Genomic DNA, 9,369 nt, shown 5'->3' on the forward strand with positions numbered 1-9,369 from the left:
ACTTTTCTCTTTTGTAATATTGTAACATCCTGAGAAGAACTTGCCAAAAAATCTGTTCAGTTACTAATTAGTCATCAGCACCTATCTTTGGGACCACCTAACTTGAAAGGATATGTCTATTTACACTGCGGTGGGATATTCATATATTTTCAAAAATAGCAAGAGCTATTTGATTTTCTCATTAGAACCTTTTTTTTTTTTAAAAGATATTTAGTTTAGCCTGGTAATGTAGTAAAAACAGCAACATTACCCAGATTGCTAAGGGATGGTTCAGAATAAATTATATTAGTGGCATTTTGCTATTAGGTTTGGTTTATTTTCTGTAATTTTTATACAGATCCCATTGATTTCTTTTAATTTAGAGAAAATTATTTTAGACATGGAAAAATCAGATAGTAATTTTATCTAAATGTTTATTGCATTAAGTCAATGAGAGTTCAACATATAATTGCTAAAAATAGTTTCTTTAATTTCTAAAGCCTATCTTTGTTTTATTAGAAATACGATGTATGGGGGCACCTGGGTGGCTCAGTCGGTTAAGTGCCTGCCTCCAGCTCAGGTCATGATCCCAGGGTCCTGGGATCGAGCCCCACATTGGGTTCCCTGCTCAGCGGGGAGCCTGCTTCTCCCTCTCCCTCCTGCTTGTGCTCTCTCGAGTTCTCTCTCTCTCAAATAATAAATAAAATCTTTAAAAAAAAAGAACTATGATGTATGTATATTATATTCCACTAAGCAAGATATTTGATGTCTGGATGTTTAAACAGATGTGTTTGTATCTCTTGAACCTTTCCCTATAAGCAAAAAAGTTTCGTGGAGAAGATAAACACACATTTCATAGTAGATCTTTTTTTTTTTTTAAGATTTTATTTATTTATTTGAGAGAGAGAGAAAGAGCATGAACAGGGGGAGGGGCAGCGGGGGAGGGAGAAGCAGACTCCCTGCTGTGCAGGGAGCCTGACTCAGTGCTTGATCCCAGGACCCTGAGATCATGACCTGAGCCGAAGGCAGATGCTTAACCGACTGAGCCACCCACGTGGCCTCATAGTAGATCCTAATAAATATTTGACAAGTGTTGGCTCCATATTTCTGGAGTAGAAGCCAACTGGATAGGATGCAAGAGGCAGTCGATCTAGTTCAGGAGCACTGTGCTCACGTTCGTTAATTATACTCCAGGTATGTGTGCATACAAATTCTACAAGGAAATCAAATATATTCTTGCATATATTGAGTTTCTTCAAGTAATTCATCCACTCGGGTCTCAGCCTCCACTTGTATGTGGACTGTTCCTATATCTGTCTTCAGGGCTCATCTTGGCCCCACTCCAATTCCACTTCTCTTCAGTCACTGGCGCTCCCCGCGTGTTCCGATGTTACTGGCGATGCAACAGGAAGTGTTGAAGATGAGCACCTCTCCCCTCGCAAAACAGTCTCCTTTCCTGCCTTTGACACTGTTCCCATTCTTTTGGTCCCCAAGACTTGCAAAAGGGGATTTTTAAAAAAGATTTAGAATTTATTTATTTTGAGAAAGAGAGAGCAGGCGGAGGGACAGAGACAGTCTTAAGCAGACTCGTGCTGAGCATGGAGCCCGAGTAGAGGATCGATCTTCCGACCCTGAGATCATGACCCTGAGCCAAAACCGAGAGTCAGATGCTCAACCAACTGCACCATGGAGGTCCCCCAAACAGGTTTGTGTTTAACCCCATTATCCCTTTTATCTTTTAATGTCGGTCAGTGACATTAATGTTTTCTTTCACATTTTATCTCAGCGATGTCCCTTCCTGTGTATTTTCCTACTTCTCATTTTCACCCCCCAGGTTTATGGCTGCACTGCCCCCTCCTCCTCGTCACAACTGCTATTCCAGAGCCCATCGTGCTCTCCGTGTTTCCCTTCCTTTGCATGTGCTTTTCTCTCTGCCCGGAATGCCCTCTTCGGTGTCCTCCGTTGACTCAGGCATAGCCGCTCTGCACACTCAGTCCCCATGCTTCCTCTGAAATCCTCTCTCGCCTGTGCAAGGGTAAGTGACCCTCTTGGGAACACATTGGAGGCAGAACAGGATTGTTCCCTTTGCAGCTCTGGCATCTAGCAAGAAGTGCCCGGTGTACTGCAGTTCTTACTGCGACTGGTCCTCTGACACAGCCCCCTGGTTCCTCCTCACTGCATCTGTTCTGCACAGAGCAAACAGAACACTTTTTCCCATGCAAACATTTTGGTGTCTCAGCTTTGCAGGGGTGCAAGATTGCTGCCATGCCATTCCCAGGCCTGTGTCTTAGCCAGGTAATGAGGGACTCCCAGCCTCTGCTACTTCTCACCCTCCTGTTCTTACTGGCAAGGCCATTTTCTTCCTGCTTCCTTGTACCCATTAGATAATGTGGTTCTATTCTATAATAACTGTATGATACACTCAGCTTTGTGGTGAGGTCATGCCCTTGCAAAACACATAAATGCCCTCTTCCTTTGTCATATCACCTCAGAAGCTTTGCAAATCTCCCTACCTCCTAGAAATCTCCCAACCGGATCATTCCCTCACTCTGTAGCCCGTAGCTATTTTCATAATACATTATTTTAGCTATGTTGATATTTTCCTTTGTCACATACATTCTTTAGGGCACAAATACTAAGTTCTGTTTCTTTGTTTTTATCAACATTTACTTCTTACAGTGAGCTTTGGTGTCTAGAAAGCACCTAGTATAAATCGTTAACAAACTGTCATGGCTCCTGAAGACTTAAAGGTCTTGATCATATTACCTACTTCAAGTTTCCTTGATCATTTTTTTTTTTAAGAGCTAGAGAAACAACTACATTAAAAATTTTAATGTCCTGGGCACCTGGGTGACTCAGTTGATTAAGCGTCTGACTACGGCTCAGGTCACGATCTCAGGGTCCTGAGATTAAGCCCCATCAGCAGGGAGTCTGCTTGTCCCTCTCTCCCTGCCCCTCTCCCCATTGGTGCTCTCTCTCTCAAATAAAATCTTGAAAAAAATTTCATTGTTCTTTCCTAATCCATCTCCAAATTAAAGTGTCATTCCTTTTCTTATCTAGGTTAAATTTCACTTTTAAGTGTTATTTATTACATTTTTGGAAGCATATGACTTCCTGTGCTGAAAGACTCAAAAAATAAATCACTGGTAGATATGTCATACTGCCTGAAATGTGACTAATCCTTTAGTTTAACAAGGATCTCTTGAAAAAAAAAAAAAGTGATTCTATTGGAAATTGTCTTTGTGGGAAAAATGGGGAAATGATTGAGAAGGCACTTAGTAGGTCTGTGGGGTTTTACACAGATGCTAAAGTACATTCCAGAAGGGTAGGGTAGGCTAGTAGGAAAAGTGATGGATGTGGAAATGGAAGACCCAGGCTGCGGTCCCTACCTGCTGCTGTGTGTCCTTCTGCAAGTCAACTTGGCATGTCTCTGTGTTGCTCTTTCCTCACCTAAATGATCCCATCACTGAAATGGGTGCCTTAGTTTCCTTATCTCTTAGGGTTGTTTGGGGGAACCAGGGATATTTTGCTGACACAGATATTTTGCAAAATACGAATTTATGAAGAGAATTTGTAAAAATTTTATAGAGCATTATAAAATCCAAGTGATTGTTATCGGCAGCCAACAGTAGCCATTTCATCTGGCTATTGGTTTGTCCAGTCAGATGTTTTCCATGTAAATCTCACCACCTCAGGAATCTTTTTATTGAGGAAATATGGCAATTGTTTTATAGAGGTGATTTACATATTAGGAAGAAGCTGAAAGATTTTTCAAACACTTGTATTTTATGGCATCTCTAGAGAAGAATCACAGTTCTCAGAAATTCTTGACAGAAGGAGTCAACTCTGAGAACGCCATATGATTTTGAAAAGACAAAATGGAGTTTTAGGGCAGAAGGTGTTACCTGTCCAGTCAACATTTGGCCAAGATTGAGTCATGGTCACAAGTGACCTACCAATGAAACCAAGTTGTTCTCATATCCTATGCCAACCACTAGATGAGGTTTTTAAAAAGACTTTATTATTTTTTTAGAGCAGTTTTAGGTTGACATCAAACTTGAGAGGAAGTCACAGAGATCTCCCATAGGCCCACTGCCCCACACATGCACAGCGTCAGTTTTGTCAGTGTTCTAGGTTTTGGCCATTCTAATGGGTGTGTAGGACTATCTCCTTACTGTTTTTATTTGAATTTTCTTAAGGACATGGGATGTGGAGCATCTTTTCATATGCTTATTTATCATCTGTAAATCTTCTTTGATGAAGTGACTGTTGAGCTCTTTGGCCCATTTTTTTTTTAAAGATTTTATTTATTTATGTGACAGAGAGACAGCCAGCGAGAGAGGGAACACAGCAGGGGAGTGGGAGAGGAAGAAGCAGGCTCCCAGTGGAGGAGCCCGATGAGGGACTCAATCCCGGAACGCTGGGATCACGCTTAACGACTGCGCTACCCAGGCGCCCCTGGCCCATTTTTTAATTGGGTTGTTTGTTCCTTATTGTTGAATTTTAAGAGTTCTTTGCATATTTTGGATGACAGTCCTTTATCACATGTGCCTTTTGGAATATTTTCTCCCAGTCCGTGGCTACTCCCTAATTCTCTTGATATTGTTTTTGCAGAGAAGCATTTTTTTAATTTTAATGAAGTCCAGCTTATCACTTATTTCTTTCATGGACTATGTCTTTGGAGTTGCATCTAAAAGTCACCACCATACCCAAGGTCATCTAGGTTTTGTCCTGTTACCTTCTAGAAGTTTTATAGTTTTGCATTTTGCATTTAGGTCTACAATCAATTTTGAGTTAACTTTTGAAAAGGGTGTAAGGTCTGTGTGTAGAGTAACTTTTTTGCATGTGGCTGTTTAGTTGTTCCAGCACCATTTGTTGAAGAGGCTGTCTTTGCTCCGTTGTATTGCCTTTCTACTTTGCCAAAGATCAGTGACCCTATTTACGTGGGTCTCTTTCTGGGCTGTCTATTTGGGTCCATCGATGTCCTGTTTATTCTTTTGCCGATACCACACTAACTTGATTACTGTAGCTTTACAGTAAGACTTAAAGTTGGGTAGTGTTAGTTGTCTGACTTTTTTCTCCTTCAGTATTGTGTAGGCTATGCTGGGTCTTTTGTCTCCCTATGTAAACATTAATATGTGAGATCTTGAGACCACAGGAAAGGTTGTTCGATGGTGGGATAGTCTTTAGTTATTGCTGTATAACAAGCTACCCAAATAAATCTTAACGACTTAAAATAACTACCACCATTTATCAGCTCAGAAATCTGTAATCTGAGCAGCACTCATCTCTGCTCTACATAGCAGTAACTGAGGCAGCTCAACTTGAGTCAGAGGATACATTTCCGACATGGCTCACTCATATGGCTGCTGAGTTGGTGCTGGTTTTTGCCTGGAATATCAGTCAAAGTTGAGAGCTCTCAACGTGAGTTCCTCTGTGGGCTTTTTGGACTTCCTCAGAGCATGGTGGCTAAATTCCAAGAGTGAAAGGCAGTCCCTAGAAGTGGAAGCTACCGGTATCTTAAAGCTAGGGTTCACTACCACTGTGTTTTATAGGTTGAACAGTCACAGGGCACAGAGTCAAGGAGAAGAGACCTAGACTCTCCCACACCTCTCAGATGGGAAGAGTTTCAAAGAATTTGGGGGACATATTTTAAAACCTCTACAGATAGAGACTATAAAGAGAAAATGGAGGGCAGAAGTCTTGGAAGGCAAGGGTAAGTTGGGGTGTTAGTTAGCTGTTGGGAAAGAGGTTCGCATCTAATTTTTAAGAAACAAATGAGAAACACTGGGCATTTATTGAGCTAGGGCAAAGGGAGATTTGAGAGAGAGGAAATGGGGTGATGCCGAACATGTAATTGTTCAACTTCCCAACTTTCTTTAGCCTTTATCTTGACTGAGGTAGGCTTTGAGTTTATTAATTACTTCCTCTAATCCTCAGTAGGGATATTTAAGATTTGCTGTTGCTCCCTTTTCATTATTTTCCCTTAAGCTACAAATTAATTACTGAGTATTTTTATAGGACTTTGCATATTAACAATTATAACTTGAATGTGATAGCTGTATGAAAGTATCCTGTAAATACCAACGCGCTGTCCTTTGTGTAATTTTGCACAGCTGATAACTTTCTTTGATGTCATTGCCTCACCTACTTCTCACATGAACATTGGAAGCGAGTTATTAATAACAACCATTTTAGAGTAAACAGACAGGAACTCATGGGATCCAAGCCACTGCACATCAATTTGGGGTCCGGACGGAAGTCCTCTCCTTGTGGAACACTTTTCCCTTCTGAGTAACTGACCTACCCTATGTATAAATGGCCAGGCTTGGGGCGCCTGGGTGGCTCAGCCACCTGTCAGATTTCAGCTCAGGTCATGATCTTAGGGTCCTGGGATCGAGTCCCACATTAGGTTCCCTGCTCAAGGGGGAGTCTGCTTTTCCCTCTGCCTGCCTCTCCCCTTGCTTGTGCTCTTTCTCTCCCTCTCTCTCTGACAAATAAATAAAATATTAAAAAAAAAAAGTGGTCAGGCTTTTCTCTGCTGCTGTCTACTTCCTGAGTTCCAGCCAGAAAGCCCTCTGATCTGAACCTCTGAGGCTTCATTTCTTCCAACTTTCGAAATCTTTACAGCTACACACTCCGAGGGAACCCTGCCAACAGCTTGACAGGGGCCTCTGACATCTGAGCTTGAGGAATGGGATTCTACCCTCGGTAAAATGGGGAGAAGCTTTCTGAAATCCTCTGCAAACTCTGCTTTATTTTAAGCTCCTTCCAAAACAGTAGCCTCATGTGGAGCTGAGGTTGTGAAATTAGACCCATCAGCAAACTTTCATCCCCTCCCTCCCCTCAAAATGTCTTTCCCATTAAGAAGATGGATTCTTTAACACATCATACTTTGTTAACTGGTTAGGTACTTGGGAAAACTGTTAAGTCACCATTGAACAAATCTGATTCTTTAAAACGTTAAATGTAAAATTATGAAATAGTAGAAAAGAACTAGAAAAAAATCTGATGAAAATCTGATTTTTAGTGTGCAATTTCCTTCTTGGCATAGACACTAAGGAAGAAACTGTCAAAGAAGACGTTGATACATTTAGATATATAAAAGTTTTTGAAAAATTTCTGCACTGATTAAGCATGACAAGGGTTTAATTGTACAAATTAGACTGAAAATAGTGGTGGAGCAACATTTTGGTATTTATACCAGAGAAAGATTTAATATTCTAAATGTGGACAGTGCTTTTCTACACAAGCAGAAAACATTCAAACTCACCATAGTCCTTTGCCCATTCAGAGACTATGGTCACAGAATAAGACCATTGATAATAAAGGTAATAATTATACTAATGTGATACCACTCACAGTAACTAACACTTATCGAGTAGTTTCCCTGGACCAGACATTGCTCTTGATACTTTGTTAACTCATTTAACTTTTCCAGTAAACTTTTGCCCAAGGCTACATAGCTAGGGTTTCAAACCTAGGCTATCTGGCTTAGACTATGTGTCACTTCATTTCTTCCATCAAGAGGAAAGAATGGATGATTTTATTTATTTATTTATTTATTTATTTATTTATTTATTTATTATTTTTAAAATTTAAATTCAATTAGCCAACATACAGTACATTATTCGTTTCAGATGTAGAGTTCAATAATTTATCAGTTGCGTATAACACCCAGTGCACGTCACATCACGTGTCCTCCTTAATACCCATTACCCAGTTACTCCATCCCCCCACCCACCTCCCCTCTAGCAATCCTCTGTTTTCTATAGTTAAGGGTCTCTCTTGGTCTTCTCCCTCCCTGATGACTTCCCATTCAGATTTTCTTCCCTTCCCCTCTGATCCTCTGCGCTGTTTCTTATATTTCATATATGAGTGAAACCATATGATAATTGTCTTTCTTTGATTGACTTATTTCGCTTAGCATAGTACCCTCCAGCTCCATCTATGTCGATGTAAATGTTAAGTATTCATCCTTTCTGATGGCTGAGTAATGTTCAAGAATGGAAGATTTTAAAAAGATGTTATACAGTTGTCCAATAAATCTATATCAACCTTACTAGCAAACTAAAAATTTAAATTAAAGCAATAATGATGTGTCATCTTTGTTAAACGGACAGGATTCCAAACATAATGCCAATGAAAGCAAGTGTGTAGGAAAATGCTTTACTGAGACTATAAATAGGTTCACTTTGTAAATATCCACAATAAGCTTTAAATTTGAGCTTATCTTTAACAAAAATTCTGATTTAAAAAATTTAAGGTAATAGTCAATGATTCACATAAAAATACATGTTCAAGGAAAGTTATCACAGTGATATTTTTGTTTCTAGAGTATTTTTATGGCTCTTTTGATTCCAGAATATGTTGTCATACAATAAACATATAGAAAGTATAGAAAACTTAATAATAAAACCCATCTAGCCCAACATTCTTATTGAGTCTGTTTGTTTCTCATCCATTAAAAAATGTTATATGCACTGCAAGGCCAATTTTACTTTAAAATAATTATGAGTAGACAAAAGATTAGATAAAGGAAGACTGGTTGATTTTTGTCCTCTTTGTGATTTTTCTGTATTCTCAAAATTTGCTTTTAGAGCATGTATTATTAAAAAAAGTGTGACTAAGAATTTTTGCACATGTATTTTATTTGGTTTTCCAGAAAAAGATGGTGGGCTAGGAATATACATTTATTTCTACTTCCTGTTTAAAGCCTCACTGGAATGAGAGAAAATGTGTATATAGTTGGTCCTTGAACATCATGGTTTGAACTGCAAGGGTCCGCTTTTATGTGAATGTTTTTTGATAAATACAGCACTGGAAATGCATTTTCTCTTCCTTATGATTTTCTTAATAGCATTTTCTTTTCTCTCGCTTACTTTATTGTAAAAATACAGTATTTAATACATATAACATACAAAATATGTGCTAATTGACTGTTTATGTTATTGGTAAGATTCTGGCCAACAGGAAGCTATTGGTAGTTAAGTTTTTGGGGAGTCAAAAGTTATACACAGATTTTTGACTGAATAGGGGTCAATGCCCCTAACCCCTGCTTTGTTCAGGGGGTCAACTCTGTATTTTTAAAGAATCAAACTTCATCATACTGGACGACATCAAAGAATGAGATTGGTACACTAAAGTTTTTGAGAAATTCCCAGAATGTTAAAAGCAGAAACCATGGCAAACACACACAATCACAGACGCACACACACTCATAGATACACATAGAGACATACACAATCACAGACACATACAGCAACAGCAGCAAAAACCAGACACACACACACACACACACACACACACACACACACACGCCTGGGATCAAAAAACTTGAAAGAACTTACAGAAGCCATTAAGGCAATTAAATTACATTGATTAATTAAT

Source organism: Ailuropoda melanoleuca, chromosome 2 (genome assembly GCF_002007445.2).
Source record: "Ailuropoda melanoleuca isolate Jingjing chromosome 2, ASM200744v2, whole genome shotgun sequence".
In the NCBI taxonomy this organism is placed as follows: Eukaryota; Metazoa; Chordata; class Mammalia; order Carnivora; family Ursidae; genus Ailuropoda; species Ailuropoda melanoleuca.